The sequence below is a fragment of the Gallus gallus genome, chromosome 9 (genome assembly GCF_016699485.2).
Source record: "Gallus gallus isolate bGalGal1 chromosome 9, bGalGal1.mat.broiler.GRCg7b, whole genome shotgun sequence".
Classification (NCBI taxonomy): Eukaryota; Metazoa; Chordata; class Aves; order Galliformes; family Phasianidae; genus Gallus; species Gallus gallus.
In genome coordinates, this window is record NC_052540.1 from 1,595,785 (window position 1) to 1,617,888 (window position 22,104).

Genomic DNA, 22,104 nt, shown 5'->3' on the forward strand with positions numbered 1-22,104 from the left:
ATCTGCATTATAAATGCTGGGCCAGAGCACACATCAATCCGCTAACAGTGAAAGAGGAGGAAACCCCCTACATCTATTGGGGGGGGGTGGAAATCAGGCCCTGTTATACATCTAGCTGCTGCCAGAATAGCATTGCCACTTCAATCTTATTCAAATGATGTTTTTAGCTCAAGGTATCATCTCCTTGCAGAGGCTGTAATCATTCTTATGGCCTCCTTGACCCCAGAAGCTAATAAAAAGGTCTGGGGAGGGATGTCTTCTGTCATTTGTTCCACTTAAAATGAGAAATTGGTAAGTTAAGGGTGACTTTGATGCAGTCCCATGTATTTATACAGGATTTACAAAGGCCCATGTCCCTGAAGGCAGCAGGACACAAGAAAGCTCACTTAAAAGCCGTCATCTTTGGCTTTTCCTGTGGCCATGTTGCTGATCCGTGCTCTGTGTGTGCCTTTTTCTTTTCTGTCTTTTCAGTGCATATTTTTTCTTTTCCTATTTTTGGTCATTTCCACTGATCAATGCCTTCTCCCCTGGAAGTGCTGCCTGACATCTTTGGAAATATCTCCATAGAAAAGCTAGTTCTTTTTGTTAGGTCTGCTGGCTTTATATTGCTTCTTTTCCTTCTGGGCTATTGAACGTATTGGTGGGGTCTGTATCAGCCCAGAAGAGAAGTGTTTGTTTGCCCTGCATTAGAGTCAAAACCCCATAGGTGCCAGGACTTTGCTGTTAGGAATTTAACACACAAAGCAGTGAGGGCCTCACCCTGAAATCTTATGTAGGCATCAAGGAAAAGGAGGTGATGGAGGCTATAAAGGAGATTCCCTGTGTAAGCGGCAACCTGGCAGGAAGACAGAATTTGTTCTACATGAAAATGGGAGAGATGCAGAACTGTGGTAGTTGTGGCTGTTCCTCCCCGGTGGTCAGGCATTTCCCCTGCGGGTTGAGGAAGTGCAGCATCCAGACCCTGAGCTGGATGAGGAAAAGGGCTTCTGGTTGTGTGGCTTTGGAAGGAGACTGGTAGGTGCTGAGGGATGTGTGATCTCATTGTGAATGCTTGCTCACTTACATGTTGGGCTGAGCCATCTGACTTTCCTTCTGAAGCACTGAGCTCCTTTACTTGGCTCTAAGAGTAGTTCTGGCTACAGAACATTTTGGAAAATCAAGCCCCAGTCATCTGTGTTTGTGTGCTCAGGTGGATCCGTACTCTTACCAGGCACTCAGTTCATGAGCCACAGCAGCAGTAGCTACAAGCGTTGCTGTGGTCATGCTTCTTACAGCAGAGCTGGGCTCAGAGCTCACTGTAGCTCTGTATCCTTGTGCTGCGTGAAGAACTGCAAGCTGTGGAGTGCCATTAATTCTTCAGGGAACCTCACCTGAGACTCCTTCACAAAAGTTGTGTGAGAAATAAAGAGCATCCCTTGAAACTTCTCATCGTGCCACGATGAAAGAGGCTTCTGTATTGCACTCAACTGTGCTGCAGACAGTGATGCCATATCCTGTTGCTTTGCTCGAGAGAAGCATTTGTGTGCTGGAGCAGGGGTGAATTTAGTGGTGATAGGAAGAAGCTGGCTGCTATCTCTTGAGGCCACACAACAGTGCCTGGCACGATGCACAGCAGGGCAGCAACAGAGCACAGTGTCACTGATGGCCACAGTCCCCATCTGACCCAAGGGTATCTCACTCAGTCTCTGCAGTCAGGTGTTTGAGCTTCTTATTCTCATCATTCACAACTCTAAGCCTGAGTGATGGCTGTGGACACACCCTGATGTTTCCATATATCAACGTGCCTGAAATAGCTCTGCAACTGGAGATAAAAAGAAAACTGGATGTTGCACTGAAGCCTTATATTCCTTCCATTGCTATTTGTTTTCAGGCATGTTGCTGAGCACAGGATACATCTCAGATCTGAGATAAAAAAGAACAATTTTCCTTTGCTAGCAGAATAAGTTATTTTAGTGTGAAGTACAAGCTAGGAGCTGGGGCCTGTTTTGAGCTAAACAAGGTCAGTGCAGCTAAACTATACTGAATGTGAGCCAGCTCCTGAAAAGTTGAGGAAATCAGAAAATCTGCAGATTCTATTAATGTGAACTGCTCTGGATGCTTTTGGAATACAAAATCAGCAAGAACAAAAAAGTATTTTGGGGAATTGATGTGCTGGTGCAGTGCAAAATCACAAACAGCCAAGAACAAGCAAAGATTATTCAGATAATGGTCTCAACCGAGAATAGCTTATCGAGCCAATTAGCTATTATAATGTAGCTGCCTTATGACTAATTTGAGCAGTTTGTGGTGGGTGATGATTATCTTATGGCACTTGCGTGAGCAGAGCAAGCAAAGACATGGGCTGCAGTTTTGTAGAGGAGAAATGCCTTGCTGGAAACTTGTCTACAACGCTCAACTTTCCAAATGGGGATGGCTGCATTGGACGTTTCTGGGTGTTGTTTGTGTGGGGCCTGGGGGTCACTGGGGAGGGGTGCAGAAGTTGCTTGCTAGGAAGGACCCTTCAGAGGAGAGCAGGAGGAGATGGGAGGTGGGAATGCAGTGGCCTCTGCAGTGCCACTGGTGGGGATTTCTTCCCTGCTGGAAGCAGTTGGAGTGACTGCATCCACGTTTTATCTGGGACTGGAACACTGAACAGGGTACATAGGGTCCTGCAGCCAAATCCTGATGAAGCCTGCTTTGAGTGCCATGTCACTGAGTACCAATCCAGGTCTGAGCAGGGCTGGAGCAAGGAGCCTGGCTGCTCCAATTCATTTGCTGAGTTGCAGCCTCTTGAGATTAGTTTGAGATTTTGGGTGTAGGAACTCCTTCCCAAAAGGATTGCTAGTGATGGACAACAGCAGAGACTGAATGTGCCAGAAAGAGGGAGTGGCAGGAGGAAACACGAGCCCCTGGGACCAAAGGTGTGAAAGGAAGCTTTTGCGAGGAGTGCCAAGTAAAAATAAACTCCTGTGTTCAGAGGGGCTTGCTGACACAAACAGTGACCTCAGTGGTCCTGGTTGCACATTGTGCACTATACCAGACTTCCAAACAATGCCTGCCTGCAGCTTAGGAAATGAAACATCTTCCTTTTCCCATAGGAGTTGTCATTTTTTCCATAGAAATTGTAGGCTGCAATTTAAGGGTTTGACAGTAGGAGGGTGACTATAATTATATTGAGTATAATTGAGGAAGAGATGATCACAAAAAAATGAAGAGGAGGGCATTATGAGAGATGGCTGAAAACAATAGGGCATGTCCTACTGCTTATTCTTACTGTCATTTTTAACGTGCTTCTGCTTAATGAATGACAGAGGTGGGCAAAGTCCTGCTGCCCACGATGGGGAAAGCTGAGTTCAGAATGATGGCATATGGTTCAGTGAGTGCGTGTTGCACCTAATGAGCAAAGGTGTCAGCAATGTACATTTGGGACAGGGAAATACTGGAAGCATTATTGCTGCACGGCGAAGGGGTAATGGCAGCAATCAGAATAGTGAGGGAACCAAAAACTGCCTCCCTTACTGTGATGAAAGGGTATCTGCCATGCTGGCCTGGTTACTGGGAAAGAACACAATGTCTGTAAATGTTTCAAGAAGAAATTTGAATTCTTCACTGGAAATATAGTGAAACAAAGCATTGGTAGTTAGGGCGATTTCTAGAGACAAAAGTCTGAAATTGATGCTGGCATCCATGGTAAGAAAAATACAGGTGGCAGCCTGCAAGGGAAAAGTCCACCTCAGGTTTCATATCCATAACTGTTTCTTCTGTTTGTGCATTATTTTGTGTATGAATAGATGGAAACTGACACGTGAAACAGCCTGAGTGGTCTTTATAAAGAGCTGAGGAAAGGAGTCCTCATACTTAAGCCTGGATGCTACTCGGTATCCTGTCTGCTCCTGTCTTTATCTGCTCATTGTGTAAATTGCCTAATTGCTCTGTTTTCATTTATGTAACCTAACTTCCTGTTACTATACAAAGATATTAATTCAGCATTAGAAGATTATTTTAAGATTGTTTTTATGTTTGTATTATTTTGGTGCTTTAAAAAGCATTTCACAGCCAAAACCTTAAATATATCTGCAGCTTCCAGCTGAAGCACGTAAAGCAAGTTACAACCTGTTAATTAGAAAAGAGAAAGAAATCGTTAAGCTAGTTAACACTTGCTGTGCTTGCTGGTGTGTGCTCTTTGCAGGACCTCTGTGCTCTGCCTTCTTACAGCCCTGTTTGCAGTGTCAGGCTGAAGGGATGCTCTGCGTTGCCCCACTACCAGTGAGTGCTGCATGGAGTCTTTGACCCAGAAGAACTTTGTGTCTGTGTTGGCTGTTTGCTGTGTCAGGCTGTCAAATGGAAATAAGTTCTGTTGACCATGAACGCTCCTATGAACTGTTTGCTGTATTTGAAACAGTACTCAGCTGGCATCCTTGCTAATGCTAAACCGACACGTATATAGGGGAAAAAGCAATGGGCAAGAGAAGGCAGGCATCCAATAAGGTATTTCATGAATAAGCTGAAGAAGTAAGACCTGTGTGCTATTGACGGCTGTGAGGCTGGAGTGAGGGTAGTGAAGGGGGTGATGTTGAAGCACATGCCTGCCCTGTGCCCTCAGCACACCTGGCATTTGTTGCCAAAGGCCTGGAACAGCAGGGTGATCTGTAGGGCAGCTGAGCTGACCACTTGTTGTGGGGCTCCATCTCAGGTTGGTTCTGGAAGTGTGGTCTCCTTCAGAGGCACGTTTACTTGTGTTCCAGGTGAAGGATGTGGGTGTTTGTAGCAGCCTGTAAGTACAAGTGCAGAGAGAGAGGGAACACATTATGATGCCTCACATCAGTGAGGTCTTTTGTTGCCTGTTCTTACTGACACTGGGCTCTCCACGCTTTGAGTGAGAGGCTGAGGGGCTCGAGTGTCTCATCTCCAATATATTTTTGCAAAACAGAAGGGAAAAATCGTAGAATCACAGCATGGCTTGGGTTGGACAGTATCTCAGAGATCATCTAGTTCCTACCTGCTGCCACAGGCAGGGTTGCCACCTGTTAAATCAGGCACTGGCTCAGGTTGCCAAGGGTACCATCCAGCCTGGCCTTGGGCACCTCCGGGGATGCCGCACCCACACATCTCTGGGCAGTAGTGCCAGGGCCTCACTGCCCTCTTAGTAAAGAATTTCCAGCTAATATCTAACTTAAATCTCCGCCCTTTCAGTTTAAAACCATTCCCCCTTGTCCTATCACTATCAACCCATGTAAAGAGTCAATTTCCCTTCTGATCGTACTCTCTCATTAGGCCCAGAAGGCCGCAATGCGGTCTCCCTGGATCCAGCTCTTCTGCAGGCTGAACAAGTCCAGCTCCCTCAGCCTGTCTCCATAGCAGAGGCACTCCAGCCCTCTGAACACCTTCTTGGCCTCCTCTGGAGCTGCTCCAACAGCTTTGCATCCTTGTGCTGTGGGCCCCAGGCCTGGGAACAGTACTCCGGGTGGGGCTCCACGAGTACAAAGGAAGTTCTCATAGAAAGTGTAACATGCAAAAAGTTCTGTGTGTGCATGGGAGGGTAGTGGGGTGTTTGGTTAAAAGAGATCTGAATAGAGACAAATGAAGAAACAAGCTGGTGTCTGAGGTAGATGTGTCTGCATGCTGCACAGGGCACCGAGTGGTGCTGAGCTGGCACGGCAAGCCCCAGTATGTACCAGAAGTGCGGTGTCTGAATAATGGAGAAAGGGAAGCAGGCATCCAGGTGACGCGCTGGGATTTAAGAGTTCCTGCAGGCTTGAGCTGGAGGTCTGTTTCCGCTCACTCTTAGGATGGAAGTTTTTGGTGATGGGGGGCACTTAGGAAGCACATCTGCCCACAGATCCTTCAGCATGTGGGATTTGCTGCTGAGGAATAGCTCTCTGGGAAGGCCTCCTGCTGCATTGTGCCTGTGTTCTCCTTCAGTACCTGTGCTCCTGTGCCTGGAAAGCACAGATAACTGAGTAGTGTGTTCGTCAGTTCTTTGGGGGCACAGTTTTATGACATTAATTTGCAGAAGTGTTTTCCTAACTGTGTTTCAGGTAAATTACTGTTTTCTATAAATTAGTACTTTCCTGCAGATGTGGGTTTAGATTGTTTTTCTTGTGGATTACGAGTCTTGTGAATTGTTTCAGCGATGCTTTTAGGAGAATAAATAGATAAAACAGAAATAAGAACTGTTCGTGCCAAGACTTGATGGATGTTTTCTCGTTTCTGGAACAAGCAGGCAGCTGGTTGATAGATCCTTTTTTTTTCTTTTTTCCCTGAACTCTGCTGCGAGGCAGTCAGGCAAATACTGTAGAGCTGAGATTTAGGTGCTGCGTGTGGGCTTGAAGCACAAATACCACAATTAAAACATACAGCACATTGCTAAAGCTGGAAAAGTGAAGCAGAGCAGAGCGTTACATGGAGGTGCTGCAGCTCAGCGTGGTTCAGCCCTGTGCTGTGTTTGTGCAGCGAGACCCAGGCTGTCCTGAATGCCCCCATGAGGGCTGCTGCTCGTGAACAGACTGGGCCTTGCTGTATTGTTGGACCAGGTGCAAGGGACCGTGTGGCTCAGATTGCTCTCTAGCTGTTACAAAACTTGTCAAAATATGAACTTCTAAAAGTATGGAGGTGTTAACAAAAAAGTCTGGTTCCTTTTGCCCTAAAAATAAACTCTTGTCTGTGGCATACGATCGCTTTGGCTCCGTTGAATTATGAGTGTGCTTTTAGGAACTCCATACAGGTACCCATTGCAGCGTTAAGTGTTCAGCTTCCAGCAACCCAATCCCTGCTGTGAATTTCTTCTCTGCTATGTCCTAAATCATGTTCAGAGACCCTGTCCAACGGCTGCTCAGTTACTCCTTCGAGTGTGCAGTTGCTGAGGTTACTATGGAGGTGTGGTGGGATGGGGAATTAATCTGACTTGGAATAGGGAGGGGGTAATTGCCTTGACCACATGTGGGAGGGGAGCAGGAGTCTTATTGTGCCTGTATGACCTGCAGTGTGCAGTACAGCAGTTTTGGTGCCTCTATTTCACATCTGCGGGGCACAACCCCCAGCGTTTCTGTGAGAGGTCCCAGGGTTCAGTAACGTCGCATCAAACAGGAGAGCAGGAGTCGTTCGTTTGTTTGACTTACACTTAACAGAACTCTTCACTACCACCTGAATCACTGTTAAATATCTTTGCTTTTCAGGAAACGTTCAGTGCACCGACTGGAACGGAGCCAGCTAGGAAGGGACTTCAGCAGGAAGGGCTGCACAGCTTCCCAGCCATCACAGGATCAGAGCAGCCGTGGACCTGAGGAGGTGATTAAGAATCAAGTGCCCGTGACAAATAGCCCTTCAGAGGAAGTTAGCTTTTGTGGGAGCAACTCGAGCTGACCCTGAGGTAGGGTAATTGCCCAGAAACTACATGAATTGCCCTGCACACTTACACATATTTCAGTTTCTTGCCCTTCTGATTGTAATTAAGTGCCTCTACCAGATCAAAAGCTATTTCAACTCATTTGGAAATAAAATTACTGTGCCTCCTGTGTAAAGTTTAGGGAAACCTTAATGAACCAAATTCTATCAAGTGCTTTAGTACCCCAAGATATTTATTTTAAATGAAACTGGTACAGATTTGTAGTTTAAATTTGTTGCGTGTGTTGTGTGGAATCTTTCTGTGGGAAATCATTGATTCCCATAGCACTGAATATTGAAGTACTGGGAATTTCAGTTTTCTAATCTACCACCTCTCTCCCTACCCAGATCCCTGCCAGCAGGACTCACCCCAGAAATTGTTTATTCTCGTTTAAATTCTAAAGCATTGAAGCCTGTTTAATTTGAGTGTGCCTACTCATTCTGGATTTGTCAGTGTATTTCTGGAACTGTAGGACTCGGGTTGTATATCTGACAGAATTGTGAGCTTCGTGCCCATCTTGGTCCAGCACGGCTTGTGACAGCAGAACACAGAAACAATTGCAGTGACACGCTGTGCTTTTTTAAAGCTGCTCACAAGCTTTAGTTCTTCACAAAACTTCCTCTATCTCATTCATGTAAACAATTATTTTTGGACTCTGAATGGTAGTAAGTGAGAACCCAAATTCAAACTGACTGTATTGAAAAGTTAAAACCAATTAAATTTTTCATATTAGATATAAAATTCTGTGAAATCAAAATTAGATATGATTTCCCTTGTGCAAAATTTAGAAAGAAGCATATGTGTTTCTTACATTTCAGACCAAGCTTACTTGAATGCTTGTTCTGATTCATTAAAAGCCATGTGGATTTCAATCAGACTTGTTTTATAGGATTTGGTGGGCTTATGTATTAACTTGGCTTTCCTCTCCCTACTGTTCTTGTTCAGACATTACTCTTGAAACCATAGAATCATACAATCATAGAATGGCTTTGATTGGAAGGGACTTTAAAGATTGTCTAGTTCCTGCCCCTCTGCCACAGGCAGGGTTCCCAACCACTAGATCAGGCTGCCAAGGGCCCCATCCAACCCAGCCTTGAATGCCTTCAGGAACAGGGTATCCGCAGCTTCTCTGAGCCTAGTGCCTCGCCACCCTCTAAGTAAAGAATTTCTATCTAACATCTATTTTCCTTTCTTTAAGTTTAAAGTCATTACCCCCTGTCCTATAACTATCAGACTGTGTAAAAAGTTTATTTCCCTCCTGTTTATAGGCTTCCTTTAGGTCCAGAAGGCCACAGTGAGGTCTCCCTGAAACCATCTCTTCTCCAGGCTGAACAAACCCATCTCCCTCAGCCTGTTTCCACAGGGAGGTGCTCCATCCTTCTCAGCATCTTCGTGGCCTTCTCTGGACCCACTCCAACAGCTCCACGTCCTTCTTGTGTTGGAGATCCCAGGCCTGAACACAGTACTTTAGATGGAGCCCCACAAAGGCAAAGCAGATGGGGACAATCATTTCCCTGCCTTGCTGGCCACCTCTCTTTTGATGCAGCCCAGGATACTCTTGGCCTTTCCTATTAAGTATATAACTCATGGCATGGAGACAAAAGTTCAGTTCTGAACAACTCTGAGCCCCCCAAGCTCAGTTCAAGACACTCTCTCACCCAACATGCAGGAGTGATGTATTGGACCTCTGAGTAGTGCTCCAAATATGGGGACCAGGCAAGTTGACCAGAAACTTGATTAGCTTGATGATACCATATTCTGATCCTTAGAACCTTCTCTTTACCAATTACTTGGGTTACTCATCCCTGTGGAATGCTGGTAATGCCTGTTCAGCATCTCCCTTTGCACCTGTAGAATCCCCTATACCTTCAGCACTCCACGCCATCACTACTAGCATGTTCAGGCAAAACCCCTCCTCCACCTGATTGTTTCTCCAGAAAGCAGGTGACATCGTAGACACACCTGTGGATAACCAGCTTAACAAATGTGACAAATCTCAATTGCACTTGTGGGAACATACGGTACTTTCTGTGGTAGAATGGTGATTGCACTAGACTTGAGTGAATGAAGATTCATGGTCCATCTCTTCTCAGTGTGAATTTGTTTGGGGGGGTTCATCTCTGGGGAACCTTCATGCAGCAGAAGGAAGAGTCCATGGAACTCTCTAAAGAGCACTGTTGATAGTCAAAATGGATGTTTCCAAGTGAGTAAATGTCAGTGAGCCATCTTCCTAGTGCTGGTGTTGGGAATACTTGTATTTTCACCCCATGCTGTGCTGAGCATTGAGCAAGATGCTGTTTTGCTTGTGAAGCAGAGCTAAATTGTTCACCTTCTGGATAATGAAAGTGAGCAAGCTCCCTGACCCTTTATGTCTCAAAAGTAAAATGTTTAGTTTATAAAAACTGTATTTTGACCATAACTCATCCTTAATCCCCATTCTCTCTTCCAGTAGTCTTTCTTGTTCTTTACACATGTTCACAAACAAATAGGCAGTACAGTCACCAACACCTCTGGGAGATTGCAAGAGAACATTGCAAGGAGAATGGAAGCAATAAACATTTATCTTGCACCAAAGGAAATTCTTTCATGGCTTCACAGATACAACCTCTTGCTAATTTGCAGGCACACGTGTCCTTTCTACTCCATTTTGCTTGGGAAACTCATCCAGACAGATGAAAATACAGCTGACAGATACAAAATAAATTGAAATTATATAGGTCAAAGTGGTGGAGGAGGGTGTGTTACTGTGTTCAGATTCAATTGCTGTCATCTCTCTCAAATGCTCTTCCTTTCCCACGCTGTATCTTTGTGTTATGTCATTATGTTGTTACAGGAAGAAAAGCCTTTTCTTTTGTAGAAACTCAGCTGGAGTTGGGACAAGTCTTTTTCAGTGGTGTTCAGTAATCAGAGCTACCAAGTGCATTTCATAGACTCAGTTAATCTGATCTGTTTTCTACTTCTGGTACAACCCTGGGCCATACAGAAGCTGTTAAGGATCTTGGAGCTGCATTTCCACCCCTATATTTTAGGAACACCAGTGCATTGCTATCCTATGTGTACACTGCCTTCCTAGTGGCTTGTGTTTTTTAACAAGAGGGAGGCCCAGCATCACTTCCCACCTATTTAGAGAAGTAGAAATACTCAGCATAGCTGAATGCTGTGCTATTTGCACTGGCTGGATGATGGAGATCTAACTCATTTACCCTAGACTGTGCTACTTGAGCAATTACTCTACTGAGTGAAGCACAGAGGTTAGGGAATCCATGCAGAATGCATCAGTGTCTGGTTATATGGCTCAGAATTTCCAGTGGAGATTGTTTTCTTTTGATGGCTTATGAAAAAGGGATAGGTGCCTTCACATCCCACTGTTTTCGTTGTAGACATGTTGTTAAACACAGCTGCTTTAGCTTAAACAGGAGTTGTTCCTCTGGCTTTGCAAGAATTACATTTCTTTAAGCTGCAGCAATTCTGAATTGTGTAACAGCAAACTTTGTGGACATCACAGAGTGCAGATGTCTAGTGATGCACTGAGGAGTGGCAAACAGAAGTAAGGTTAAGCTGAGATTTGGAAATTACCATCAATTAATTTGCTCCTGCAGTAATTATTTCATGCAAATTATGCATTATAATTTGCCCTTTTCTCATTATTAGTGGACACCTATCGGATGAAAAGTTAATCAAAAAGGTGAGCAACTTGAATCTGAGACCAGAAGCCTTTCCTGACCTTGCTATAGGTGCTTCCCTCCCTTGGATTCTGTCTGCAGTTGGCAGAGGAAACAGAAGTGGAAGAAGAAAAGTGAGAAGTTTACATTTAGCTGTAGAAAATAAAAAGTTGGTATTCAAAACTCATAAATCAACAGTGACATTCAGTCCTTTGTTTATTCAACTTTCATAAAATTCAATAGGTCAGAAGATGGAGCATTGGGCAATATCTCTCAGGCTGCTGGTCACATTGCCAATTCTCAAGAACGGGAAGATGTTGCCAGTAGTAACAGCACTGCAGCTTGCCCAGGAAATGAGTATCAGGCCTAAGACTCCCTTTTATCACCTGGCTTTTCTGACTGCCATTGCTCTGAGAAATGTATTGCTGAAGGTTGGATGTTCGTGTTCTGTTCTTACCCTCTGAGGCTTTGAAAAGCTGGCAGAGTGTTTTGATTCAAACAGGCATCCTAAACTTGGCACTGTTGGCTTCAGGTGAAGCACTGCTGAAGGTGGAATTACCATTGAAATATTTCAGATTGTGACTCTTCACTAACTACAATTACAGCAAAATGTTTTCTAAAGTATCTGAGTATACAGAACAGACAGAAGTGCTAAATAAAATGGATAAACATACATTAAGAAAGAAAACAAGTGCAAGTGTCAAGTGCAGAAACCAGAAGAGGGTGCAGAGTATAATTATTAAAGCTTGCATGAGGTTTTACTGTTTTGTTTCTTCGGTATATTTAGAAAAAGAGGCTTGAACCGTCACCTTTGTAACTGAATCCTTTATCAACAGAATGCAGTAAGTATGAAATAGATCACTTTTACTGCGTTTACATGGTTAACCATTCTACCACATCCTGAGTTTTTCCCAACTCAGTCAGTGGAAGATTAGAGCTTTTTTTTTTTTTTTTTTTTTTTAAACGTAATTGCTTTGTTAAACCACTTCTCTGAAATTAGCATTTAAATAAGGGCAAATTGAGTACTGAGCTGAATTTCCATGAAAATGTGATAACCCCCAATCCTATACAATGTATATAAGCAGAGAGAGCTGCAGCTCTGCTTACCAGTGAGTTGAGTGTGAAAGCAGCCAAGGTCTGCTTGGCATCTAGGGCAGGGACAGCATACACGTGATTGTCTTTCAGGACAGTAAATTCTGATCTTGCTGACATCTCTAAGAACAGCTACTGGTACAAAATATTAATGCATGTTGGGGGCTCTTTCTGGTCTGCTAAAGCATTTTGCTGTGTGCAGCTTCAGTTTGGGATTCAGCTTACTCCTCGCAGATGCAGTGATGAATCAAAAAGGAGGGAGAAAGGGAGTTTAGCCATGTGGCAATCCTCCCGTGTGCTGTCTTTTATTATCCTTCCAGATGACAACAGTTGAGTGAGAAAGTGATTTGTGCATTGGAGTCATTTGGGCAGCCCCTAAGGGAGGACAAGTGTTCAAGGCACAGTGCATTGCAGGCTGCCATAGGGCCTCTCAGGTTTCACATGCACACTCCAGTGGCTTTTAAAAGAAATGTGTGAGCCAGCTTTGTGGATGCAAACCTGAACTCTCCTGCAGCTCACCTTCAGTTTTGTTTTGGTGGCAAGCCCTGGCCAGCGCCGCTGTGTCTGCCTTGATTTGAGGGTAAGGGCAGAGGGCCCAACTGGAGTCTTCCAGACGGACTGCATGTTCAGCGTGGGAGCATTTGGAGTCCTCCCCTTGCTAGCTTATAACTGAAGGGATTGTAGTTAAACTTGAACTGACTGCCTCATATTGCTGTCTTACTTTTGGCTAAATGTTAAAATCCAGGCTTAGAAGTCAGTGGTTCTTTGTCAGTCAGCTTACCTGGTGTTGTGTATGTGTAGGTGTGCTGTTGCGTGACTATATATGCACATATATATAGTCAGTGCACATACATAGTACAGGTATTTTCTTTGGGCTATTTTGACACTTATTCTTTTAGATGAGGCTATGAAGCAAATGTACAATCACTCACTCTTGATGCTGCAGTAAATTCTGGCTTGACTGAGCTCTGTACCTGTAGAGATGACGGCAAAAAACTATTCATGGTTTAACTGCATCGGAAAGCTGAATGGAGGAACTTTTTGTGATGCAGTGCTCAAGGCAAAGAAAAACAAAAATGCAAGGTCCACCACATGGTAGTACCCACCTCCTTACATCTCTGGGATGGTGTTCTCCAAGTTTGTATGGTGACTGTAGTTCAAAGGCTGTGGGAAGTTCCTTTATAATGCTTGCTAACTTTAATCTGGGGCCGTGGCTCAGGTTGACACAATTGTCCAGTTGGCTAGATTCAAAGCTGTGGGCATAGGAAGGTCACCCAGTCTGTTTTTAAAGAATGCATTACTTGCTAGTGTTACGTTCATTTAAAGACTTAATGTGCTTTGTTAATTAAGAATCAAGATAAGGAAATATGTAACACCAAATATCATAATTGTTTTCTTTGGAAGTTCACAGGTGGTCACGTGTTTATAAAACAATGGTATATGGAACATACCTCTTTCTTTTTTATGAATATTCAAATCATTCACCCTAATGTGTAGGATAATAGAAACAAATTCATCAGAATAATTAGGCACAGTTCCATTGACTTTAAGAGTGATTATTGATTTGTGGATTCGCTGGAATCACTCTAAAAACTGCCTGTAAAATGGCTCTTCAAACTCTTATCTCCATGACTGGGCCTGAAAGAGATGTGGTTGGGGTGAGGATGGAGGGCAAAAGTAATGGATCAGACTGCAAAGTGAGGCTATGTTGCCCTTACCCTCATTGGTTCAGTTTTTTTAACGTTATACTTTTATAGGTTATGTTTATAAATTTGAATGAATGTTTCTCTTTTAAAATCTAATTAGAAAAAAGAGGAATTTGTCAAGTATGCTTAAAGCTTAACCAGTGCATTGAACGGTCTTTGGTCAGAGACTGGTTTCTGACTCAGATTTAAAGGCAGCTGGTTGATGAACTGAAGCTTTTGGTCAGCATCTGTCCTGGTAAAAGAGAGAGTTTTAAGCTTTTACCGAACACCTTTGGTCCTGCAGTGCTGCTAATGAGAGATTTTTAGGAGCAGAAGAAGCAGCTATTTTAGACGCACACCATCACTATGGATAAGTCAGGTTTTTAGAATTTGCTTTGTGTTGTCCATACACTTTCCATTCCCAGGAGCAGAGTGTTGTCTGCCATGGTGCTAGGAGCAGACCCCACTGGTGCCACTCTCAGTTGCCTCTGCACGTCAGACAAATGGACAACAACTGACTCCTCCTCCCAAAACGTCAAGGATTTTGGAAGCAGAGGAGTAAGACTTTAAAGAGATTCTCACTGTGGTGAGGCACCTCTGGTTACAGAAGGTCTGCGTGCAAATTGCCAATGGTGTAAGTGCTCGAAGGATTTGCTCAGATTAGGTAGCAGCCCTGGACAGGGATGCTGTATTCCACCATGGTGTGGATGCCTCCTTTAGATTGATTTAATTGTTTTCTGCAGGGATTTCAATAAAGGGCTGAACTTGCTTTTTTTTTTTTTTTTTTTTTTTAACTGCTGTGCAGCTCCCTTTTAATGTAGTTCCCTCTAGTTAATGTTTTCCAACTGGGTAGTTTACACAGCATCTTTAAACTGCGGTTGCTGAACATCTGTCACTTCAGTTTTCTGGGTCTGCTTCCCTTCACATTTATGAAAGGAAGCAGCAGTACGAGTCTTCATAGAGATGAAGGGTGTGGGACAGCTGTGTGGGTCACAGTATTTAGTCTAGTGCTGCCTTTCTGCAGGAGGAAGAAGTCGGAGCTTGTCTGCATAAGGAGTTGGGCTACCAGGAACAGCAGGTCTTCTTAATGACCTTCACTTTAAGGACCTTGACTTAGAGATGGCTTTCAAGTCTCAATGTCAGTATTCCCTGATAAGTCTGCTTTCTGTTAATCTGTTTGCTAATCTCATTGTTGACCCACATGTGCACTTGGACTCCAAACATCCTGTGGCAATTAGCTCCCCAGTGTAATGATGTGTTACATGAAAAAAAAAAATGAGACTGGGGGGAAGGGGCATCAAAAATTCAAGTCAAAAGTTGAGAGTGATAAAAAGACTGAATAATATGGGAATCAGCTGAGCTAAGCCTTTGCAGATCTGCTTGGTTTTGTACCAGGTCTGATCATAATTCTGCTCTTGCTTTGATATTTATGCTAGCTTGGTGTTGCCACTTTTAGGTGAGATCAAAATTAGGCCAGAACACTTCTAATGGAAAGCAACATCTGACGTTTCTGTTAAAATAAATAAATCAGCTCTTAATGAGAAATAACTCAGTGCTTAAGAGTAATGGCTTCTTGCAAAATTTAAGCAACATCTGAGATCGTGTTCTTTCCCTTTCATATAGGTACCCATGTGTTTAATTAGAAATAATATTGACGTCTTGGAGTGCTACGGTTTTGATAAGAGTTGATGTGTTAGTCTTTGATACAGTTAGTTTGAAGAAATTCAATTAATAATTAAAGTGTTTGCCGATATCAGCCATGAGGCACATTCAGAGGCAATTACTGCATTCTACATATTTGATTTAGACAAAAACACTTGTATGCCTCTGCTTTAATCTCTTGTTTCAGGCTCGTTTAAAGGCTGTGGTGTGTCTGACCAGAGAGAGAGGGTAGGAGAGGTGAGGGATGCCAGCCAAGCCCGAAGGCAGTGGTAGCAATGCATGCCAGCCTGCTGGCATGGCTGGGTGCTTCTGCAAGGATGTTGGAGTCATTTTGTCCCTGTGTGAATGAATGGCTTTAAGAAGATTGGGCCATCTTTTAAAATGACCGAGAGCCATCCTCAGTGGGTGTAAAATGGCCAAGAAGCACTGGAATCAGTGGAGCCATGCCTTGCTGCTGTCTTTCCTCCAGCTTGTCTCTCAAACTATTTTTTCCCTTTCCATTCTCCCCTTGTCCCAGTCCCAGATTTCAAACCTAGTCTACTCTGCTTTTCTTTTTCAGACTGAAAACACGAGCTCAGGTATTAGTGAGATGCACCAGCTTGTTTGTGGTGAGGATATAAGCCATTTCTTATTGCAGCGGCACCCAGCGATGAGCCCCCAGCTGTAGGTGCCTGGTGGGTTTGAATGGGCATGAAGGCAGTCGAAGTTACTGCCCAAGTGAAGGCCCTGGCAGTGGCGTTTTGTGAGGTGTACATTGCACCTACATCCTGCTACCATAAAATACTGAGTTGCCTATCTTGTAACTGCTTGCTAATGAGCCTCTTGACCTCCTGCTGTCATGCTAATGCGACTGCTCACTTGGAACCTTCCTGAGCCAATAAATTACTTCATTTCCTAATACCCTTTTACAGATTGCTGCTATCTCTGTAACAGAGACGACCTATCTCATTAATTTGTAATTTTGCTGAAATATTGAAGCCTTGAAAGTGGCATGTGAACTAAAATACAAATACAGTAGATGTACTGCTGCCTGAAGGCTATATAAAGACGTATCAGTTAAGCTATATGTTACTGCAGATTAAGAAGTGATTTTATAGTTCAAATGCTGGTATTACTGTGATCCTTCCTTCTATACAGGTTGGAGTAACATAAGGATAAGAGTAACGAAGATGGAGTTTTACATATGTCATACACCTCTCTAATAATCCACGTGTGCATACACACAATGTATAAAATATCAGCAATATAGGATGTTTCTCTTGGCATTAACTGGAAGAAACGCTGTTTCCTGTCCTTGAGGTTGCTATAATTGTGAACATTTATCAATCATTCTTAGTTTTAAGAATCATGGAGTCATAGAATTGTTTCAGTTGGAAGGGACTCTTAAAGGCCACCTGATCCAATTTCCCTGCACTGAACAGGGACACCTACAACTCCATCAGTGGTCAGAGCCCCATCCTGCCTGACCTTGGGTGTCTCCAGGGATGGGGCACCCATCACCTCTCTGGATAGAAAGGAAAGGATATCAGCAAAATGTGGCTTGTGTAACAAAAATACAGTGCACATAATCTGACAAAGATAGGTAATGCTAGAAAGGTTTTCATTTGGATTAAATATTTACAGGCATATGTAGGGGTTTTGCATAAATGACCTGTCCATGTAGTGCTCTATCACTTTAGAAATTCCTTTTGCTAGAATTCCCTGTGAAGAACATGTGATTGATTTTATGGGTAAAATATGTGATTTTGTGAGTGTGACTTGAATGCAATGTATCATGTATGCAAGCAGGTTTGGTTTTCATAGAGTTCTGGGGACAGACGTAATTTGTCGTGCAAAGCAATAATGAGTGACACATTTTTTTCTAACACACAGTGGCAAATAGTACTTTCCAAAGGAAATGAGTGCTCCTTTCTGCTGGGGGAGATATGCAGAGGGAGGGGACAAAGGAGCTTGCCCAGGTCAGTGTGTGGGCCAGCTGCAAAGCAAGATCACAGCTAACATCTCCAAAGCCCTTCTGTTGCCTGGTTCACGTGGGATCTGCTGGGTTTGAAATTTTCTAACACGATGACAAAGATTTTGTGAATAATCATGTAGCATACCGTTGCATGATTAAAAAAGGAAGCAACCCCCCCCAAACCCATAGTAGTGTGACCCCTCACTCACTGTTTTATTTAGTTTTTATCAGTGAGGTTTGTTTGTGGAGCACAAAAGAATGAGAGATTTTTGCTTTTTGGGGGGCATTAAGTTGTTTTTCTGTCTGTAGTTCAGAACGTGAACTATCAGAACAAATAAAGGGGGATGATCTACCTATGTCTGAACAGTGTTTGTTCATATCCTCTCTCAGGGGCTAAGGAGTAGTGTTCTTTCATGTCTTCTTGTAAGCTCTATTGGACACAGAGAAATCTCTTTTTTCCACAGTTTTTAACAAACTCTTTGAAGACACTACTTGAAAATGTTTTAAGCTGTTTTTCCTTTTACCTAATTTCAATTTTTTCTTTTATTAAAGATCAGTAAATCTTAAGTTGGCAAGAGAAAACATCCCTTTTGAAAAGCATCCAACTTTTTCAGCATGGCTCTTGAACTGAGCAAAGTGAAGGACAGAAGGAATGCACGGAGTGCACAGCATCATGCAGAATGGGGTGACCCTGTGCTGAGCTTTCACAGTAAAACAAAATCTAAGCCTACTCCCATTCCAGTTTGATCCAGGATCCTTGAAGCAAGGATCTTCCTCCTACGGACAGGAAGGAAAATTGAGATGGACTTACAGCACATCAAATGCAACAGCAGTCACAAGATCTGAGGCACGAGGGAATCAATCTAAATTCTTTTTAAATTCAAAAAATGTTTCCTTTTAATTTTGTTGGAGCTGATTAAAGGCAATCCAACAGGTAACTAATACCCTCCCGTAGCTAGTGGATGATTAAATCTTACTATCAACTCATGCTCAGATGCTTGCACGTATCTTTAAGATGTGTGACAGCTTACTTTTGTTTGAAATTACAGTAAATCATAACAGTATTTACTGCAGGATATAAAATGAAATGTATTGCCTTAGCCTTATTTTTAGCAGACTAAAAATTAATTCCAGGTGCATCATTCTCCATAGTTTACAGTTATTTTTGCCCCACTCGTTGATTATTAGTCAGCGTTTGAACATTCTTCCATAGAATTGTGGTTCTCCCTCATTTTCTGAGATAAATCTACTTACATTAGTCTTTGATTGCTCATAGCTCTGTGTCTTTATACAGGAGATGTGGAGCTGGCTGATGCTGAAATTGCAGATGGTTGGCCTTGCTGCCAAGGGAAAGGGTGCTTCACTCCTTGCAGCTTGATGATGTATGCTCCTCTTATTTGGGGGCAATATGAGGCTTTGAGGGATAATGGGAAGGAAACTGTTCTGAGATATATTTGATTCTGTTACAAGTAATCTTGAATTTGTTTAACGAGTACTCTGTGGCACTTGGTCAACAGATGGAGTAAATACCAGTAGCCCAAACAGGAGATTTATTTCCAGGAATTTCAACTCTCCCCCCCATCTTGCAATCACATTGGGAGTGTCCTCATCTTAAAGCAAGTAAAAGCCACTTGTAATCTAAAGCATCTACACAAGTGCTCAGTAACGAGTTGTTGATTTTCAAAACACCAAGAATTTGTTGTTTTGATTTTCAGTATTACCTGCTTTGGAAGGGACAATACTGACAGTCTGGAAATGAGATACAGTTGTAGGTCAGAGATACGCAACCAATTTTAATGTATAATGGGTTTTCTGATAGATGATATCCTGTTATTTAAAGCAACCTCATACACGGATAAGGAAGTGTACATGGGTGAGGAGAGGGACAGGGCTATTGAAGAGACGGAGGCAGATTTCATTCCTGAGAAAATTATCTTATTGCAACTGAGTCTCCTATTGGGTTCATTTCAATGTGTTGGATTGATGCTCATTTGAAGAGCAGACTCACTGATGCGCGTTTCGAATGGTGACATTGAAAATTGCTTCCAAGTAAAAAAAAAAAATAAAAAAATCATAGGCTTCCTCAGAGTATTCAGTTCACTTCACATATAATGATCCTGATTAGAGCAGGGGAGAAGAGGAGGTTACCTCTTTCTGTTAGTGCAGTTCTTATGAGCTACCAGGTTTGGACAAACCTCTGGGGTAAGAAGGATTAATCAATAAATGGTCTTCATCTGCCATTTGCAGTGTTGCAGCCCTGTGGCTATGGGCTGACAGCTGCCTTTCATCCCCATGAAGCTGTTAGCAGCATACTGCCTTTGGCAGGTGTATTGACACAAGCTCATCACACTTCAGGCAAACGCACTGCAGGCACACTTGCGTCGCTGCCCAGCCTGGGCTGCCTGGTCCACCAGGCTTTTCCTGGAATATCTGGATTCCCATCTCTTACTGATGTACATGAACTGGATGAAGGAGAAGTACTTCTTTATGGCACAAAGACCAGAAAATGACTGTTTTAATGGTTGTCCATTTTTTTTCCAGGCTAGTAATAATGCTTTTAATACAAATCTTTCTCTGTGAGGCTGGATTCTCATTTAAATATGTTCAAATGCTTGCCTAAGTCTGAAAAATAACAGTTTTGTGCACCTTTCCCCTCAGTGGTGCAGAAATCACTAACCCCAGAAGCTCTAATTTAATGAAGCATAAGTGGAATTTAAATCAATGATGGAACATTCTGCTGAATTAGGGTCTCCAGACTCAGTTTTACAAAAGATACAGTGCTAAAGACATTGGAACAATGGAGAAAATGGAATCTGTCTCACTAAATTTTCTTCATTGAAACGAGTGTATTTTTGGCAGTTCTGCAAAGTTCTTGACGGAGGTTGGTGGCTTTGAACACCATGCACTGGAGAAGCTATGAATCTTTGAGTACCTGAAGTTTCCAGTGCTTGTTGAAATCCAACTGTTTGGGTGACATTTGTCAGTGCTGAGGGAAGAAGCAGTTTCAGTTAGCAGTGTTTATGATCGTAGGGTGCAGTCAGGGTACAGCGTTAGCTCTTTGAAGCTGGCTGGAAGAAAATTCTATAAGAACAGATGAAATTTAGATTAAATCTAAGCAGCTAAGTTCAAGTAATGGTGTTTTTATCAGAATTAGATGGCTTTTCAGGTTGTTTCTACAGGGATTTCCAGTTTCTGAGGTGGCAAAACAGTAGTAAGTACCTATTTGATCTATAGCCATATTGTTGGAATAAATGTAGAGCAAACGAATGAGCAGATATTGCTGAGTCTGGACTGTGCCAGCTGTGCAGTCAGCACTGGATGGGCTTTTCAGAGATGGGGATTTCCTCCCTCTTAGTCCAAGAGGATTCCTGCTCTTGGATAGCTCAGGCTGCCTCCAGGGCATCAGGAGGGAGGATGTGCTTTGAAGTGAACAGGATGGGAGAATGCTTGGGAGAGGTGAGGCCTACCCAACCTGTAAGGTGACTGAATCCTTGGCAGGGAAGTGGAGAGGGGAGCAGAGCACTTGTGTAGAGATGCACAAGATGAAAATGCTTACCTCTCATTCTGAAGATTAGTTACTGAGATAGTTTACTGCCAATTGAGGGCAACAGCTGCATACTTTAAGTGGCTTTGTTCAAGTATCTCTGAGAGGAATGCACTGCATTTTTGCCATAGCTGTTTGTGTTGGCCTAGGAAGAGCTTGGCAATTTTTTTCTGGGTGTGATGGGGAGCACACTTGTATTTACACCTCCACCTCTGCTCATGAGTAATACAGATCAGTAAGGTAAAATGGCAGTTTCTCCTTATTTTTCCTATTAGTCAGAAAGACAAAAATGCAGAGTAGAAGTGTGAGAAGACAGGCAGACACACTGGGAGGAAGGCAAGAAGCCACAAAGGCTCTTAAGAGCAATGGCCCAACCTTGAACTTGTACTGTATTCCCTAAAAGAATGAATGAGTTGTTTAACGCCCGTATATAGCACACATAAAGAGATATCTATGGGGGAGTCTGGTGAAACAGCGTGCCCTGGGGCTGCCTGGCTTGTGGGAGCTGGATGCTGGCTTCATTTTTGGGGTGTTACGACTGAAGCTTTCCAAGAGCACGAGGAAGGGCCTTTCCCTTGCTGCACAAGGGTAGCCTAGAAGGAACGGTCGGCTGAGAGCAGGTAAGCTACAAACCTGTGAGGATGGGGGTTGTTTTTAACACTATTCTAGGAAGTATGGATGTGGCGCACTGCAAAAAGTTGTTCTGCTGCACAAAGCTGATAAGATCTGTGGGAGACAGAAGCACTGTTTTCCTGGGCTCTAGGAAAATGTCTAAAAAGCATAGAAAATGGTTCACGGTGTATCTGACAAATCATGCGGATCATTTTTAAAGTGTAATTATTTTCCAGGTGAAGAACTTCACTGGCGATCAGAAAGCTTTATAGACATGATGTTTTAATTTTTGGAAATTCTCTCTGTGGAACGTGGTTATCTCTCTGTGCCTCCAAGATGAGGCTTAACTTCATCTTATCCGTGATACCAATTAATGACTCACTCCCCATACTCCTGTGGCTTGGGAAAAGCTGGCAACTGTGCAAGCATGGCTCACAGGACAATCTGTTACCTTGAAAGTCAGATAATAACACCTTTGATAATAGATGATAACACCTTTGCAGCACTTGTCTATGAAATATGCAGTTTGA

General features: G+C 43.2%; 1 long non-coding RNA gene across 3 annotated transcripts in view; it reads left to right on the forward strand.

The window, feature by feature from the left end:
- Positions 1-22,104, forward strand: part of LOC121111495 — a 61,852-nt gene that overhangs the window by 30,451 nt on the left and 9,297 nt on the right. For all 3 annotated transcript variants that reach the window (XR_005862342.1, XR_005862340.1, XR_005862341.2), the window contains one exon: positions 7,155-7,348. This is a non-coding gene — a long non-coding RNA (uncharacterized LOC121111495). The remainder of the gene's footprint in view (positions 1-7,154; positions 7,349-22,104) is intronic.